The 19,490-nt window shown below is 45.7% G+C and overlaps 1 long non-coding RNA gene and 3 pseudogenes across 1 annotated transcript; 3 read left to right on the top strand and 1 right to left on the bottom strand.

Annotated features, from left to right (window-relative positions):
- LOC141584371 (saoe class I histocompatibility antigen, A alpha chain-like) overlaps positions 1 to 19,490 on the top strand; it is a 173,653-nt pseudogene that overhangs the window by 101,835 nt on the left and 52,328 nt on the right.
- LOC101047682 (saoe class I histocompatibility antigen, A alpha chain-like) overlaps positions 1 to 19,490 on the top strand; it is a 101,759-nt pseudogene that overhangs the window by 55,490 nt on the left and 26,779 nt on the right.
- Positions 1,146 to 2,999, bottom strand: LOC141584373 (uncharacterized). The gene is made up of 2 exons (XR_012517394.1): positions 2,774 to 2,999; positions 1,146 to 2,255 (listed from the first exon to the last, which is right to left on the bottom strand). It is a non-coding gene; the product is annotated as an uncharacterized LOC141584373 (long non-coding RNA).
- On the top strand, positions 2,269 to 3,928 carry LOC141584368 (saoe class I histocompatibility antigen, A alpha chain-like; annotated as a pseudogene).

The following is a 19,490-nucleotide window of genomic DNA, read 5'->3' as shown; positions in this document are numbered from 1 at the left end:
ACAGTGTGAGAGGGATTCAGCATGAGGGGTTTACTCTGCTGTGGACTTTGAAAATGAAGGGGCTGTATAGGCAAGGATGCTGGTGGGCACCAGGAATTGAGCACAGCCCTCGCTGTTCTCTACTTTGACAGCCAGCAACAAACAGTGACCTCAGTCTTACAACTGCCAGAAACTGCATTCTGCCTCCTCTGTATAAGCCTGAAGGAGGATTCAAACTGAAAACACAGCTTTGGGAAGTCCAGAGCAGAGATTTCATCCACATCTTGCCCAGACTTCTGACTAAGCAACTATAAGCAGCTCAATGGGTGTTGTTTGGCCAGGAGTGGTAGTGCACGCCTGTGATCCTAACATTTGAGGAGCTGACACGGGGATAACCTGCAGCCAGGAGTTTGAGATCATCAGGATAATGTAGTGAGACACTTGTCTCTACAATTTTTTTTTTTTAATTAGCTGAGCATAGTGGCATTTGCCTGCAGTCCTAGCTGCTCTGAAGACTGAGGCAGTAGGATCCCTTGAGCCCAGGAGTTTGAGGCTGCAGTGAGCCATGATTATGTGGCTGCACTTCGCCCTGGATGACAGAGGGAGACTTTGTCTCTAAAAATAAAGAAATCAACAATAAATGGTTGTTGTTTAAAGCCAATGTTTGCAATAATTTGTTACCCAGTTTTATAAAATTCATACACAGGCTCAAAAGACTCATGGAATGAATTCATGAATTGATATACACACTAGTTACATAAAATAAAGTCTTGCTTAATGTTTTCAGTGTTTTACATTTTGTAATTTTCTGTGGTCCATTTTAACACACTCATGTTTCAATCACTCAGTCAACACAAATTAGTTTAGTGCCTACACAGAACCAGGTATACCCTCATATATTCATGTGCCTGACATTCTAGAAGCTTCACAAGATGGAGGTGGAGCCACTGGAGTGTTTTCTGTGGAGAAATGACACATTCTGACTCACAGTAGCAGGACCACTGTGGAGAGAACAGTCACGTACCAGGTAATGGGACAGTGCTAGAGCCACTATTCAGGAGTGACAGGGTGGTGGGGACTAAGGGGAGAGGAGGGACGGAGGGAAGGGCTGGAGAAGCAGGAGGTGAGGAAAAGGAGCAGAGGGAAAGAATTCGAAAGCAGCAGAATTCTCAGGTTTAAACATATTGTTTTACAGATTTTTAATATACCCAACTACAGAGCTTCTCAGGGTGTTCTTTGCAGTTGGGCTTTAATACCTTATGTAGGTCTGCCTCAAAACTAATTGTTGTTTATGTTAATCAGGTTTAGAAAATACTAAGTGTTCCTATAAAATAAACACACCACTTAGATGTGGACACTTCCTAAAAACAGGCAGTGCATGAGCACTGGTGAGGGGCATTGTGACTGCATTGAACACTTGAGGCTGTGAGGTGAATGAAGTCTGTACTGGCTCCTAACCAGGAGCAGTACAGTAACATACAGTAACACAGTGTGCTACTTTGTACTGCGTAGATGTCCTGGACTCACACAGAAACTCAGGGCTATGGAGTAAAGGTAAATTTAAAATACCACAAGGGGGAGTCACAGACACATTGTCTGGGAGAGTGAAACGAGCTTTATGAGTCCTGTTGTAATGCTTTTAGACACATTTATATATTAAGGGGCCAAAGTCACATTTTTTGCCAATTAGGTTCCCGATTATTCAGGAGTTATCAAGATTCTGCTACTCGCTGTAGTTAACAAACAGAAAGCAAACTAGTCTCTATGCTATCTCATGCTCTCAGGCAAAAATTCTCCATATTTGAACAACTACAAAAAACCCTGTCTCTGCTCCTCCATTCCCAGGGCGAGCTCACTCTCTGGCACCAAGCTTCCTGGGGTGAGTTTTCTTCTAGCAGAGTCCAGGGGGACAGGTAAGGAGTGGGAGGCAGGGAGTCCAGTTCAGGGACAGGGATACGGGATGAAAAGTGAAGGGAGAGGGACGCAGCCCATGCTGAAGATTTCTCTCTGGTTTCTCAGAAGCTCCTGGGCCAAGACTGAGGGAGACATTGAGACAGAGCGCTTGGCACTGGAGGAGCGGGGTCAGGGCGAAGTCCCAGGGCCCAGGCGTGGCTCTCAGGGTCTCAGGTCCGGAAGGCGGTGTGTGGATTGGGAGGCGCAGCGTTGGGGATTCCCCATCTCCGCAGTTTCTCTTCCTCTCCCAACCTGTGTCGGGTCCTTCCTCCTGGATACTCATGACGCGTCCGCAGTTCCCACTCCCATTGGGTGCCGGGTTTCTAGAGAAGCCAATCAGCGTCGCCGCGGTCCCGGTTCCAAAGTCCCCAGTCACCCACCCGGACTCAGATTCTCCCCAGACGCCGAGGATGGGGTCATGGCGCCCCGAACCCTCCTCCTGCTGCTCTCGGGGGTCCTGGCCCTGACCCTGACCCAGACCCGGGCGGGTGAGTGCGGGGTCGGGAGGGAAACGGCCTCTGAGGAGAGGAGTGAGGACCTCCACGCCGGGCGGGGGCGCAGGACCCTATGAGTCGTGCCCGGAGGAGGGTCGGCGGGTCTCAGCCCCTCCTCGCCCCCAGGCTCCCACTCCCTGAGGTATTTCGACACTTCCTTATCCCGGCCCAGCCGCGGGGAGCCCCGCTGCATCTCCGTGGGCTACGTGGACGACACGCAGTTCGTGACGTTTGACAGCGACGCGGCGATTCCGAGGATGGAGCCGCGGGCGGCGTGGGTGGAGAAGGAGGGGCCGGAGTACTGGGACCACAACACACGGAACCACAAGGTCCACGCACAGACTTACCGAGTGGGTCTGCGGACCCTGCGCGGCTACGACAACCTGAGAGAGGCTGGTGAGCGACCCCGGCCCGGGGCGCAGGTCCGGACCCCTCCTCATTTCCCACCGACGGCCCGGGTCGCCCTGAGTCTCTGGGTTCAAGATCCACCCCGCAGTTGCGGGACCCGCTCAGACCCTCAACCAGGGAGAAAGTCGGTCGCCTGTACCCGCTTTCATTTTCAGTTTCGGCAAAAATCCCCGCGGGTGGGGCGGGGGCGGGGCTCGGTGGGCGGGGCTGACCGCCGGGGCGGGGCCAGGGTCTCGCACCATCCAGAGAATGTTTCGCTGTAGCCGGGGGCCAGACGGGCGCCTCCTCCGCCGGTATGACCAGTACGCCGACGACAGCAAGGACTACATCGCCCTGAACGAGGACCTGCGCTCCTGGACCCCAACGGCCACGGCGGCTCAGATCACCCAGCGCAAGTTCGAGGCGGCCAATTGGGCTGAGAGGATGAGAGCCTAACTGGAGGGCACATACCTAGAGTGGCTCCGCAGACACCTGCAGAACTAGAAGGAGACGCTGCAGCGCGCGGATACCAGGGGCCAGGGGGAACCTCCCTGATCGCCTGGAGACTCCCAGACTGGCCTTGCAGAAGGAGGGAAGGAAAATGGGACCAACACTAGAATATCACCTGCACTCCGGTCCTGAGGGAGAGGAATCCCCCTGGGTTTCCAGATCCTGTACCAGACAGTGACTCTGAGGGCCGGCCCTGTTCTCTGATACAATTAAGGGTTGCAGTCTCTGAGGGAAAGGAGGGGAAGTCAATCCCTGGAATACTGATCAGGGGTTCCCTGTGAACCCGCAGCAGCGTTGGGAACCAGGATTTTTCCTCTCCTGCCTTGTCCTCTGCCTCACATTCAATGTGTGCGGGGGTCTGACTCCAGCTCCTCTGAGTCCCTTGGCCTCCACTCAGATCAGGACCAGAAGTCCCCGTTCCCCCTCAGAGATTAGAACTTTCCAAGGAACAGGACATTATCCCAGGTGCCTGTGTCCAGGATGGTGTCTGGATTCTGTGCTCCCTTCCCCACCCCAGGTGTCCTGACCGTTCTCAGGATGGTCACGTGGGAGCTGCTGGGATGTCCCATGAGAGATGCAAAGTGCCTGAACTTTCTGACTCTTCCCTACAGAGCCCCCCAAGACACACGTGACCCACCACCCCGTCTCTAACCATGAGGCCGCCCTGAGGTGCAGGGCCCTGGGCTTCTACCCTGCGGAGATCACACTGACCTGGAAGCAGGATGGGGAGGACCAGACCCAGAACATGGAGCTGGTAGAGACCAGGTCCACGGGGAATGGAACTTACCAGAAGTGGGCGGCTGTGGTGGTGCCTTCTGGAGAGGAACAGAGATACACATGCCATGTGCAGCACGAGGGGCTGCCCAAGGCCCTCACCCTGAGATGGGGTAAGAAGGGGATGGGATGTCATGTCTCTTAGGGAAAGCAGGAGCCCCTCTGCAGCCCTTCAGCAGGGTCAAGGCTGCGGCCTGGGGGTCAGGGCCCCTCACCTTCTCCTCCTTTCCCAGAGCCATCTTCCCAGCCCACCATCCCCATCGTGGGCATCGTTGCTGGCCTGGCTGTCCTTCGAGCTGTAGTCACTGGAGCTGTGGTTGCTGCTGTGATGTGGAGGAAGAAGAGCTGAGGTGAGGATGGGGTTAGGAGTGGGGTCTGAGATTTCTTGTCCCACTGAGGGTTCCAAGCCCCAGGTAGAAGTGTGCCCTGCCTGGTTACTGGGAAGCATCATCCACACTCATGAGCTGACCCAGCCTGGGCCCTGTGTGCCAGCACTTACTCTTGTGTAAAGCACCTGTGACAATGAAGGACAGATGTATCACCTTGATGATTGTGATGGGGACGTGATTTCAGCAGTCACAGGTCACAAGGGAACGTCCCTGCTGAGGACAGTCCTTAGGAGGCCAGTTGGTCCAGGACCCATACCTGCTTTCCTTGTTTTTCTTGATCCTTCCCTGAGTCTTTAGTCACACATTTCTGGAAACTTCTCTGGGTTCCAAGACTAGGAGGTTCCTCTAGGACCTCATGGCCCTGCCACCTTTCTGACCCCTCACAGAATATTTTCTTCCCACAGATAAAAAAGGAGGAAGCTACTCTCAGGCTGCAAGTAAGTATGAAGGAGGCTGAATCCTGAGATCGTTGGGATATTGTGGTCGGAACAGGGGGTGGCTATTGTGCTGGGTGGTCAGCATGGGCCTCGTTGAAAATGTGACCTTTGAGTGAAGATTTGAGGGATGTGAGGAGCTGTCCACAAGGATGACTGGGAAAGCTCTTTTTAGGCAGGAACCTTCAGTGCAGATGCACTAGGGCAGGGAAGTGTCTGTGTTCCTGGAAGGAGGAAGAGGCCAGAAGGGCTGGACAGAGAGAAACTGAAATGAGGTCAGAGGTGTGGCCAGAGCAGGGAGGCCTGGAGGGTGTGGGAAGGGTTTTGACCTTTGTTCTGAATGACATAGAGAGTTAGAGGACAGTTTTGAAAAGGGGACATGGTAGGACTTGTGCTTTTTTTCTGTGCTGAAAACAGAATTGGGAGGTGGGAGACAAGTGATCCAGCAGGGAATCAGTGGAGAAGGAGTGCAGTATTCCAGGATGGAGACACTGGTTACCTTGACTGGGGTGTGAGCAGGGGAAATGGTGGGAAGTGATGAGATTCTGGATAAATTTGAAGATGGACTTCACAGCCCTTGCTAATGGATTGTATCTGTGGTGTGAGAAAGAAGAATCAAGGACACCCACAGTGTTGGACTGAGTGAGTAGAAGGGTGGAGCTGCTGTCAGTGGAGATGGGGAGACTCTGGCAGGAGCATATGGAGGAGAGGGCATCGCAGGCGTTCAGTGGAGAAGACGTCTACAAGGAGTGCAGGTGAGGGGCCCGGATGCCTCTGCAGCCACAGCTTCACCATCCAGTTACTCTCCTGCTTCCATCCCCTGTGTCTCAGAGCCAGAGCACTGCTTCTTCCCTGGGCTGTCTGCAAGGTAGGTGGAAGTCAGGGAAGTTATGCTCTGCTGTTGGTTATAATAAGTCATGGATTATTGTGCTTTCTCAGATAATTAAATAAATAATAAGAGAAGTTGTAACTAGAACACTTACTCAGAAGACCATGATAATGCAAACGTTTTTATTCATCTAAAGAAGGCAACAGAGAAAAATAGTTGAGCCAAAAAGACATAATATTAGAAAGCAGCAAATGACAATGTACAGACTTAAACCCAATGAGGTCAACAATGGCATTAAACATAATGGACTCACACACTCCAATGACAAGAGGATTAGTGCCGAGGCAGAAAAATAAGTCAATAAATAAATAACTAGGCTGTTTCCAAAAGCCATAATTTCAGTAGAAGGTACAGAAAAGCTGAAAGTAAAAGGATAGAAAATAAATACCAGACACACCTTCATGGAAACCACCCAGAGATGACATTTACAAAAATTACAGGACATGGATCTTGTGAGACACAGAGTCCATGTAGACAGCTCACAATGTCTTTACTTTTTTTTTCAGAGATGGGGTCTGTTGCCAAGGCTGAAATGCATTGGTGAGATCATACCTCACTGTCACCTCAAACTCCTGGGCTCAGGCAATTCTCCTGCCTCAGCCCTCTGAGTAGCTAGGACTACAGGCGTGAGGCCCCACAGCTGGCTAAAATGTCTAATTTTCTCACCTGATGTGGTGTGATCAAGGAAGCAATATCATGCCATGTATTTGACTTGCAGTAAGAATACAACAAATATCAGGGGAATGAAGAAATTAAACCACTTAGTAGTTCAAGCCATGTCCACATTTACATTTTACAGACGAGGAACATGTAAAGCAAAATAAATATATTTACATCGTCCAGAGCAGAATCAAGAACACATTCCCTGTGCTAAAGGGATCAGAGCTCTACTGAGGTCATAGCAGGCATCATGAGTTGCTGCTATAATTGGAACTTATACATTTCAAGATATACTAAACAAAGGGTATGCAAGGAATAACTGAATGCAGAGATAAAGGAAGAAAATGATTTGTTTAAAAGATGGACAGAATCCTTCTTTTAAAGTGGCCTTATGTGGACCAAAGCATAAGGCCCACAGACCATCTCATAGATGAGATGAAGTGTCAGGTGGAAAAGTGCCTAAGTGCAGCTTCCAGACCCAAAAGAGACCTCAAAATCCTGGGATATTTTTAGTTGTCCTATGGGGATTAGTGGGAGGGGGTGAGTGGGGTGCTCCTGGCAGACCTCTCACGGTGCACAGGACAGCCCAGGCCAGAAGGGACTCTGTCCTAAATTGTTAATAGTGCTGCTGTTGAGAAATTTGCCCCAGAGGTAAGTGCTGTAATGTCCTCACCATTTCACAGATGAAGAAACTGAGGCACCAGGAGGGAAAGTGTCAGTAGGATCAGAGCTGCAGGTTGAATCCAGGCCACCTGGCTGCAGGGTCTTCGCTCCCCTGATTAAGTCAGGCACCCAAGAGCCCACCATGAACAATCCCAGTTGCGCCTTGACCTCATAATCTGTGCACGCCCCCTGGTGTTGGCACTGGTCCTGTGGCTAAACAAGGCTTGAGGGAAAAGGGAAAAACAGGTATGGGTAGGGGGATATTTCTTCAGCCTTTCCAGATTTCAAGCTATAACTTACCCTCAAAAAAAAAAAAAATTATACCTTAATTATTTCTCTAATCCTGTTTTTCCCAGTCCCTGCCAGTTTGCTCCTTCGACTCCATCAACATCAGCACCTGCCAGATGCCCAACACCAACTGTGTGAAGAGTGAAAAGGCCCCAGAACTAAAGGACAAGACTAATTTCCATCCCAGCCATCCCTCCCCTCCCAGAGCTCTAGCTCCATGCTTGTAGTGCTTAGGCTCTTAACCTGGGGCCCTGAAACCCACCATCCCATGACACTGCATGCAGAAGTGATGTTACATCCACATGTGACTTCCTTACAGGACATTGAATCGTAATATTAATCAGATCAGTAGGGACTCAAGACACCACTCTTCCCCCAACAGCTTGTGATCCTCTGAACTAAAGAAAGGCTAGAGATCGAGGGACGCTCTAACTCCAAATCTTCTACCACTTCTAGTGAAGTTCTGACAAGAAGTGCAAGGTACTCAACCTGCTCTGGGGATACAGCAGGAAAGAGTGCTCATGGATTTCAAATTCCAGCAAAGAAATACCATTTTGGCAAAATATTCATGTCACTTCTCTAAGCCCCAGCCAGAAGCTCTAATAAACATCAAAAAAGACTAAGGATCGGAATGCTGGGAAGATGGCCGCCTAAGAACAGCTCAGGACTTCAGCTCCCAGTGAAAGCGCAGAGGGTGAGTGGACGCCGCATTTCCAGACGAACTCTTACTGCCCACAGACCAGGAGATACCCAGGCAGAGGGGTCGCCAGCGTCGCAGTCCCAGCCGGTGTGGCTGTTTTGGCCCCCATGGGGCTGATTCCGCCCGCGCAGCTGCTGTGACCACGCCCTGTTGCTGCAGTTCTCCGTACAAAAGCCACTGGTCTGGGAGCCCTCTTAGCTGGCGAGCAGAGCCCTGAGACGGCAGAATAGCCCATTCATCTGAAATAGCGAGTCAGGCCAGGAGATTCCTAGGCAAAAAATCCGCCAGGAGCCAGCACCGCAGTTCGAGCCGACTCCGTGAGTCGCAGCACGGGAGATCCCGGCGCCTTTTCAACAAGCGACCAGAACGCGGGGTCATTCAACTTAAAAGAAAAGACTCTGAGTCAGGGAGCCAGGTGATCAGGCTCGGTTGGTCCCACCCCTCCACCCCCAACAACAACGAAAACAAAAACAGTAATTGGAAACCCTCTGGGTTGAGCCCTTCAAACCAAGCACAGCTGAACCGGGATGGTCCGGCTCCGTGGGGGAGGGGCTTCCACCATTACTGAGACTCTCCACAGCTAAGGAGGCAGGCTGCCGTTGCCGAGGCAACCCGCCGTTGTCGAGGCAACCTGCCACAACAGAGAGAGTCCGCCATAACAGAGGCGGGGCCATCATTGCCGAGACAGTTCTAACTACGCCCATATAAAAAGGACTACAGGGAAGAGCTCAGGGCAGCTGGGCGGAGCCCACAGCAGCTCAGCAAAGCCCCTGCGGGCAGGCAGAGGCTAGGCGTGCTGCTAGCTGGGCGGGTCTGACCTGAAAGAAAAATCAAAAAAGGCAGTAGTGCAACGGAAACTCATAAAGCTCCAACTCCCTGGGACAGAGACAGACAACAGGTGGATAAACCCACAAAAATGGGAAGTAACCAGCGCAAAAAGGATGAAAACTCCCGAAACCAGAACACCTCTCCTCGTAAAAGGGATCACAACTCCTCACCAGCAAAGGAACCAGACCGGATGGAGAAGGAGGGTGATGAAATGACAGAATCAGACTTCAGAAGGTGGGTAGTAAGAAACTACAATGAGCTAAAAGAACATGTTCTAACCCAACGCAAAGATAATAGGAACCTTGAAAAAAGATTGGACGAACTGCTGACGAGAATGGACAGCATAGAGAGGAGTATAAGTGAATTGATGGAGCTGAAAAACGCAACACGAGAACTTCGTGAAGCATGCACAAGCTTCAACAGCCGAATTGACCAAGCAGAAGAAAGGATATCAGAGGTCGAAGATCAACTCAATGAAATAAAAAGAGAAGTCAAGAACAGAGAAAAAAGCGCAAAAAGGAATGAACAACATCTTCAAGAAATGTGGGACTATGTGAAAAGACCTAATCTACGTCTGATAGGTGTACCTGAATGTGATGAAGAGAATGAATCCAAGCTGGAAAATACTCTTCAGGATATTATCCAGGAAAACTTCCCTAACCTAGCAAGGCAGACCAATATTCACATCCAGGAAATACAGAGAACACCACAAAGATATTCCTCAAGAAGAGCAACCCCAAGGCACATAATCGTCAGATTCACCAGGGTTGAAATGAAAGAGAAAATGCTAAGGGCAGCCAGAGAGAAAGGTCGGGTTACCCACAAAGGGAAGCCCATTAGACTCACAGCAGATCTCTCAGCAGAAACCCTACAAGCCAGAAGAGATTGGGGGGCAATATTCAACATCCTTAAAGAAAAGAACTTTCAACCCAGAATCTCCTATCCAGCCAAACTAAGCTTCATAAGTGAAGGAAAAATAAAATCCTTTGTGAACAAGCAAGCACTCAGAGATTTCATCACCACCAAACCTGCTCTACAAGAACTCCTGAAAGAGGCTCTACACATATAAAGGAACAACCAGTACCAGCCACTCCAAAAACACACCAAATGGTAAAAGAGCATCAACACAATCAAGAATCTGCATCAACTAACCAACAAAACAGCCAGGTAGCATCAAAATGACAGCATCAAATTCACACATAACAATACTATCCCTAAATGTCAATGGACTAAATGCCCCAATCAAAAGAAACAGACTGGCAAATTGGATAAAAAGCCAAAACCCATCAGTGTGCTGTATCCAGGAAACCCATCTTACATGCAAGGATACACAAAGGCTCAAAATAAAGGGATGGAGGAAGATCTACCAAGCAAATGGAGAGCAAAAAAAGGCAGGAGTTGCAATTCTCATCTCTGATAAAATAGACTTTAAAGCAACAAAGATCAAAAGAGACAAAGAAGGACATTACATAATGGTAAAAGGATCACTGCAACAAGAAGAGCTAACGATCCTAAACATATACGCACCCAATACAGGAGCACCCAGATACATAAGGCAAGTTCTTAATGACTTACAAAGAGACTTAGACTCCCACACAATAATAGTGGGAGACTTTAACACCCCATTGTCAATATTAGACAGATCAACCAGACAGAAAATCAACAAGGATATCCAGGACCTGAATACAGACCTGGAACAAGCAAACCTAATAGACATTTACAGAACTCTCCACCCCAAATCCACAGAATATACATTCTTCTCAGCACCACATCACACCTACTCTAAAATTGACCACATAATTGGCAATAAATCACTCCTCAGCAAATGCAAAAGAACAGAAATCATAACAAACAGTCTCTCAGACCACAGTGCAATCGAATTAGAACTCAGAATGCAGAAACTAACTCAGAACCGCACAGCTTCATGGAAACTGAACAACTTGCTCTTGAATGTCGACTGGATAAAGAATGAAATGAAGGCAGAAATAAAGATGTTCTTCGAAACCAATGAGAACGAAGACACAACATACCAGAATCTCTGGGACACATTTAAAGCAGTCTCTAGAGGAAAATATATAGCAATGAGTGCCCACATGAGAAGAAAGGAGAGATCTAAAATTGACACCCTATCATCAAAATTGAAAGAGCTAGAGGAGCAAGATCAAAAAAACTCAAAACCTAGCAGAAGACAGGAAATAACTAAGATCAGAGCAGAACTGAAGGAAATAGAGACACAAAAAACTCTTCAAAAAATCAATAAATCCAGGAGCTGGTTTTTTGAAAAGATCAACAAAATAGACAGACCACTAGCCAGATTAATAAAAAAGAAAAGAGAGAATAACCAAATTGATGCAATAAAAAACGATAAAGGGGATATCACCACAGATTCCACAGAAATCCAAACCATCATCAGAGATTATTACAAACAACTCTATGCACATAAACTAGTAAACCTGGAAGAAATGGATAAATTCCTGGACACCTGCATCCTCCCAAGCCTAAACCTGGAAGAAGCCGAAACCCTGAATAGACCAATAACATGGTCTGAAGTCGAGGCAGCAATAAAGAGCCTACCACCCAAAAAAAGCCCAGGTCCAGATGGGTTCACAGCTGAATTCTACCAGACATATAAGGAGGAGCTGATACCATTCCTTCTGAAACTATTCCAGACAATCCAAAAAGAGGGAATCCTTCCCAAATCATTTTACGAGACAAACATCATCCTGATACCAAAACCCGGCAGAGACTCAACAAGAAAAGAAAATTTCAGGCCAATATCCATGATGAACATAGATGCAAAAATCTTCAATAAAATACTGGCAAACCGATTGCAACAGCATATCAAAAAGCTCATCCACCATGATCAAGTAGGATTCATCCCAGGGATGCAAGGCTGGTTCAACATACGCAAGTCCATGAACGTAATTCACCACATAAACAGAACCAAAGACAAAAACCACATGATTATCTCGATTGATGCAGAGAAGGCTTTTGACAAAATTCAACAACCCTTTATGCTAAAAACCCTCAATAAACTAGGTATTGACGGAACGTATCTCAAAACAATAAAAGCTATTTACGACAAACCAACAGCCAATATCATACTGAATGGGCAAAAACTGGAAGCATTCCCTTTGAAATCTGGCACTAGACAAGGATGCCCTCTCTCACCACTCCTATTCAATATAGTACTGGAAGTTCTAGCCAGAGCAATCAGGCAAGAAAAAGAAATAAAGGGTATCCAAATTGGAAAGGAGGAAATCAAATTGTCTCTATTTGCAGATGACATGATTGTATATCTGGAAGACCCCATCATCTCAGCCCAAAGCCTCCTGAAACTGATAAACAACTTCAGCAAAGTCTCAGGATACAAAATCAATGTGCAAAAATCACAAGCATTCCTATCCACCAGTAATAGACTTCAAGAGAGCCAAATCAAGAACGAACCGCCATTCACAATTGCTACAAAGAGAATAAAGTACCTAGGAATACAACTAACAAGGAACGTAAAGGATCTCTTCAAGGAAAACTACAAGCCATTGCTCAACGAAATAAGAGAGGATACAAACAGATGGAGAAACATTCCATGTTCATGGTTAGGAAGAATCAACATTGTGAAAATGGCCATACTGCCCAAAGTAATTTACAGATTCAACGCTATTCCCATCAAGCTACCAATGACCTTCTTCAAAGAACTGGAAAAAAACACCTTAAACTTCATATGGAACCAAAAGAGAGCCCGCATAGCCAAGTCAATTCTAAGCAAAAAGAACAAAGCAGGAGGCATCACACTACCGGACTTCAAACTATACTACAAGGCTACAGTAATCAAAACAGCATGGTACTGGTACCAAAACAGAGATATAGACAAATGGAACAGAACAGAGGCCTCAGAGGAAATACAACATACCCACAACCATCTGATCTTCGACAAACCTGACAAAAACAAGCAATGGGGAAAGGACTCCCTGTTTAATAAATGGTGTTGGGAAAACTGGCTAGCCATGTGCAGAAAGCAGAAACAGGACCCCTTCCTGACACCTTACACCAAAATTAACTCCAGATGGATTAAAGACTTAAACATCAGACCTAATACCATAAAAACCTTAGAAGAAAATCTAGGCAAAACCATTCAGGACATAGGTGTAGGCAAGGACTCCATGACCAAAATGCCAAAAGCAATGGCAACAAAAGCCAAAATAGACAAATGGGACCTAACCAAACTCCACAGCTTCTGCATGGAAAAAGAAACAGTTAGTAGAGTGAATCGGCAACCAACAGAATGGGAAAAAATTTTTGCAGTCTACCCATCTGACAAGGGGCTGATATCCAGAATTTACAAAGAACTAAAGCACATCTACAAGAAAAAAACAAACAAGCCCATTCAAAAATGGGCGAAGGACATGAACAGATACTTTACAAAAGAAGACATACAGGAGGCCAACAAACATATGAAAAAATGCTCATCATCACTGGTCATCAGAGAAATGCAAATCAAAACCACATTGAGATACCATCTCACACCAGTTAGAATGGCAATCATTAAAAAATCGGGAAACAACAGATGCTGGAGAGGATGTGGAGAAATAGGAACACTTTTACACTGTTGGTGGGAATATAAATTAATTCAACCATTGTGGAAGACAGTGTGGCGATTCCTCAAGGACCTAAAAATAGAAATCCCATTAGACCCAGCAATCCCATTACTGGGTATATATCCAAAGGATTATAAATCATTCTACTACAAGGACACGTGCACACGAATGTTCATTGCAGCACTGTTTACAATAGCAAAGACCTGGAACCAACCCAAATGCCCAACGATGATAGACTGGATAGGGAAAATGTGGTACATATACACCATGGAATATTATGCAGCCATCAAAAACGATGAGTTCACGTCCTTTGTAGGGACATGGATGAACCTGGAAACCATCATTCTCAGCAAACTGACACAAGAGCAGAAAATCAAACACCGTATATTCTCGCTCATAGGCGGGTGTTGAAGAATTAGAACACATGGACACAGGGAGGGGAGCACTACACACTGGGGTCCGTTGGGGGGAAATGGGGGAGGGGCAGGGGGGTGGGGAGGTGGGAAGAGATAGCATGGGGAGAAATGACAGATACAGGTGAGGGGACGGAAGGCAGCAAAGCACACTGCCATGTGTGTACCTATGCAACAATCTTGCATGTTCATCACATGTACCCCAAAACCTAAAATGCAATAAAAAAAAAGTTATATTAAATTAAAAAAAAAAAAAGAAAAAAAAAAGAAAAAAAAAACATCAAAAACAAAAACAAAAACAAAAAAAATTTGCGCCCAGGTGAAACAACTGCAGCTGTAAAACTTTGTGAGACCTTCAGTTAGAAAGAAGGACAGTGAAATTAAGGGCTGCAGCAGAAAGCCTCCACATCATATAGCGTTTTTCTCTTCATCATGAAGTTCTCCTGAAGGGACCTGCTCCCTTCAGCAATGCAGAGTGAGACATTTCTGTGTAAAAAGATAGAATATCCTTGGATTCCTGATGTTGACACTACTCGCTGTTCGACTTTGTAGATGCCAACTTTACATTCAACATCTTTCAGTTAAATTTCTTACTCTTCCTAAGCAGAGAATTTGAAATTGTTACTGAAGCAGAAAACCAGGGACTGGTTATGTGAGCTCTCACCCCACCCTGTGGCTCTTTTATGCAATACGCATAGAGATGGTGGGCCAACAGAATGTGCAGCAAGGTGGACATCAACCCTCCATTTCAGCCTATGTTTGGCTTTTCTAGTGATGTTCTAATCTTTCTCCAGTCTTAGCATTTCAATATTTATAATTCTACTTGAATTTTATTTTATAGGAGGTCATATGCATTTATTTTTGCTGGGTTGTCAGTGAAAACCTTCTCAAAACAACTCTAGAGGAAAGACAAATAAATGCATGGTGCTCCCATGTATTAGTGCTCAGTGCATCTTACAAATGGATCGGCCCCACTCCAACACGTGGTGTTTTAGCAAATGGTGCTGGAAACCTGGATAGCCACATGCAAAAGAATGATACTAGAAAAATTCTTGCCCGTCTGTTACACCCTATACAAAAATGACATCAGAATGGCTTAAAGAACTGACCTTAAGAGTTAAACCTGTAAAACTCTTAAAAGAAAATGCTGAGGAAAATCTTAGGGACATTAGAATTGGTAGTGGTTTCTTTGCAGGTAACAAAAGCATAGTAATAAAAGAAAAATGGCAAATTAAACTATATCAAAATGTAAAAACTTTTTTACATCAATGGACATTATTAAGAGAGTGAAAAGAAAATGCACAGAATAGGAAGAAATATTTGCCAATGACATATCTGGTAAAGAATTAATATCCAGACTACATAAAGAACTACAACTTAACAATAGCAAGGGAGTCACATTCAAAAATGGATAAAATGCATGAATAGACAATTCTCCAGAGAAGATACACAATAAGGAATTCCAAGAAAGGCATAACAAAATGCTCAGCTTCATAGTCCAAGTACTGGAGAGGGTGTGGAGGAAACGGAACACTGTGCGCTGCTGGTGAGAGTGAGCAATGGTACAGCCACCATTGAAACAGTGTGATGCTGCCTCAGGAAAGTAAAAGTAGAATTTCCACATGACCCAACAATTCCACTTTTTGGCATATACCCTCAAACATTTAAAGCAGGTAGGAACACAGATATTTGTGCACTCATGCTCATAGCAGCGCTATTCCCAATAGCCAAATGGTAGATGCAACCCAAATGTCTGTCAGAGGATGACTAAACAACATATGGTGCACATGTGTATGGATTATTATTCAGCCTTAAAAGTAAATAATATTTGTATTGGATGGAACCATCAAAGCAGTATAAGTGAAATAAGCCAGAAAAAGACAAATACGATTTTTCACTTGTATGAGGCAGCTAGAATAAGCAAATTCATAGAAACAGAAATTAGAGTACAGGTTACCAGGGGTCGAGGGTAGGAACAATGGGAAGCTGTCATTTAATGGGAACAGTTTCTGTTGGGATGATGAAAATGCTCTGGAAATGCATATTGGTGTTTTTGTAACCACCACAAATTGTAAATGTACTTAATGCCAATGAATTGTACACTGAAAAAAATTGTTAGAAGGTAAATTATATGATATGTATGTTTTACCACAATTTAAAAAATACATATCAACACTAAATCCAATTACTTCTTACTCCTCTGCCGCTTCCACACCAAAACCATCGTCTCTAGGATAGTAAACTGAAAGCGCCTTTCAGCTAGGCTGCCTAGTGCCTCTCATGCCCATGGCCCAATGCTGATACAGCAGACTAGTGTGCATTTCAAATGGCAATTCGAGCATATCCTATGAACACTCCAACCCCTTCCCTTCTTGGGCACAGTGAAACCCCACTTTCCCACCATTTCCTATGAGCTCCTTATCACAGGGCCCCTCTGGCCACTTTGGCCTCACCTCACCACTCTCAGCCCAGCTCACTCGATTCCACTGACACCAGCCTCTTGTCTGCTCTGTCCTGTCTCTGCCACCTGCCCCTGCTGTGACTCCCACACGCACCTGCTCTCTAGGGATCCACATGGCTCACTCCTCACACCATTAATGTCTCTTTCCAAATGTCACATGGTCAAGTTTTAGGAAAGGTCTTGTCCAGTGACCTTCTCTGAAATCTATCCCCTGCCATTTCCACCTCCACCACCAGTCTTCCAGCCTAAGCATATATTTCTCATTATTGTCTGTTCTTTATTAGGACTACCAAGAAAGAAAGAACCAAGAGCACAGATAGATGATAGACAGATAGTTAAATAATAGATTAGATAGATAGATAGATGGATAGATAGATAGATAGATAGATAGATAGATAGATAGATAGAGAGGGGATTCATTGGGCTAATTGGATAGAGGCTGAGAAGTCCCACAACAGACTGTCTGCAACTGGAGAACTAGAAAAGCCAGTAGTGGGGCTCAGTCCAAGGCCAAAGGCCCAAGGACCCAGAAAGGGAGCAGGAGGATAAAGTGGCACACTGGTGCGAGACTCAGAATCTGAAGACTATTGGACCTGTAGTTTTGATGTCCAAGGCAGGAGAAGAAGGGTGTCCCAACCCCAGCTCCAGAGAGAGACTAACAGAGAGAGCGACAGAGACAGAGACAAAGACAGAGGCAGAGAGAAATTTGCCTTCTATCTGCCTTTCTGTTCTATCTGGGCCCCGAGGTGATTGGATTGCGGCTGCCCACAGTGAGGGAGGATCTTCTCCACTAAGTCCACCCATTCACGTGCCAGTCATTTCCAAAAACACCCTCACAGACACTGGCTTAATACTTACCATTTTAATAGTGTATAATTTATTTTTTTGAAACAGGGGCTCGCCGGCTAGAATGCAGAGGTTTTCAAGGCTCACTGCAGCCTGAATCTTATAGGCTTAAGCAATTCTTCTACCTCAGCCACCTGAGTAGCTGGGACTACAGGCATGCACCACCAAGCCTGGCTAATCCTTTTGCATTTTTTTGTAGAGATAGGGTTTCTCCATGTTGCCTAGGCTGGCCTAAAACTCATGGGCTCAAGCAATCTGCCTACCTCTGTCTCCCAAAGTGCTGCGAGTGTAGGCATGAGCCACCATGCCCGAGCTGAGTCGTTTGTGAATTTTTAAAATCACAACCATAGAAGAATCTTTACATACAAACATGGTTCTCAAAATATTACTTATCAAAAGACAAAATGAAAGCAAATGGATCTAAAGGAACAACAGGCCGGGCGCGGTGGCTCAAGCCTGTAATCCCAGCACTTTGGGAGGCCGAGGCGGGTGGATCACGAGGTCGAGAGATCGAGACCATCCTGGTCAACATGGTGAAACCCCGTCTCTACTAAAAATACAAAAAATTAGCTGGGCATGGTGGCGCATGCCTGTAATCCCAGCTACTCAGGAGGCTGAGGCAGGAGAATTGCTTGAACCCAGGAGGCGGAGGTTGCGGTGAGCCGAGATCGCGCCATTGCACTCCAGCCTGGGTAACAAGAGTGAAACTCCGTCTCAAAAAAAAAAATAAATAAAAAATAAAGGAACAAGAACACTGGCCACATCTCTTTGTTGGAGATGAGATGCAGCTTGTAAAAGTCTGTAAACTCTATGCAGACTTTACAACATGGAAAACTACTTGCATAATAATACTTCCAAAAAGTAACATTCAAAATAACCCACAACCACTCTGGGAAGCAAATGTGGGTGGATCACTTGAGGTCAGGTGTTCAAGATCAACCTGGCCAACAAGTGAAATACATCTCTACTAAAAATACAAAATTAGCCAGGCTTGGTAGCTCATGTCTGCAGTCCCAGCTACTCAAAAGGGTGAGGCAGGAGAAACACTTGAACCCGGGATCCAGAGGTTGCAGTGAGCCAAGATCATACAACTTCACTCAGTAACTGCAGACAGGACCGAGACTCTATCAAATAAAAGATAACCCACAACTTATGAATGCAACTTGGTACAATGAAAGCATATACAAAAATATATACATAGAAAACAACAGAATGGAAATCAGCACCACTGCAAAAGACAGCTCCAGGAACCACCATTCACACTCCATTCCAGGAAGGTTTAATAACAATAGCCATGTGTGTACCTATGCAACAATCTTGCATAGGTACACATGTACCCCAAAACCTAAAATGCAATAAAAAATAATTATTATAATAATATAATAGCAGTGGTTTTTTTGAGGGGAGACCTGGGTGGTATTTCTCTCTTCTGTGCATTTTATTTTCTTTAAAATTCAACCAGGCATTGATCTGTGCATTTTAAAGTCTTCTGTAATCAAATATATTTTCACATTTCTAATGTAGAAACATATATTTTAACATTCAATATAAAACATTTGAAGTAAAATAACAATGAAAAGTGGCTGAACACTGTGGCAGTCTCCTGTAGTCCCAGTTACTCAGGAGGTTGAGGTGGGAGAATTGCTTGAGCTCAGGAGTTTGAGGCTATAATCACACCTGTGAATAGTGACTGCTCACCAGCCTCGCAACATAGTAAGATCTCATCTTTAAAATAATAATAATAAAAAGATTTCAGACCTCCTGCCAATCTCAGCCTAAAACATATTTCTCATTTGAAGTCCTTATGGCAGAAATGCCTGCTGATGGCTCTTTCAGAGAGTAAAAACAATTCTTCCTCTACAATCCGTGACTCATCCTTCTGTTACAGTGTTCAGCTGAGCAATGAAGTCAACACTAAAAATATAATCAGTTTATGGAATGCTGATTATCTCATTTATAGATATATAAATTATAATTATATATATACACATTATATTATATGTCATTACCATCACACCTGAGAGAGTGAGATGGATTCTTCCCTTCCTCAGTTGAAAGTCCGAGTCCCTGAGAATCTAGGGGTTTAGTCTGGGTTCACTAAAAATGTTGGCCTTGAGAATTAGGGGACACTCAGCTTCCTCTAGTCTCACCTGGGTGTGAGTCACACCAGTGGAGGCTCCACGACAGCAGGAAGAGCAATGGAAAAACCTGGAAACTTCACACTTGT

Source organism: Saimiri boliviensis, chromosome 4 (assembly GCF_048565385.1).
Source record: "Saimiri boliviensis isolate mSaiBol1 chromosome 4, mSaiBol1.pri, whole genome shotgun sequence".
NCBI lineage: Eukaryota > Metazoa > Chordata > Mammalia > Primates > Cebidae > Saimiri > Saimiri boliviensis.
The sequence above is the reverse complement of the archived record's forward strand: the minus strand, read 5'-3'. Positions and strand labels throughout refer to the sequence as shown.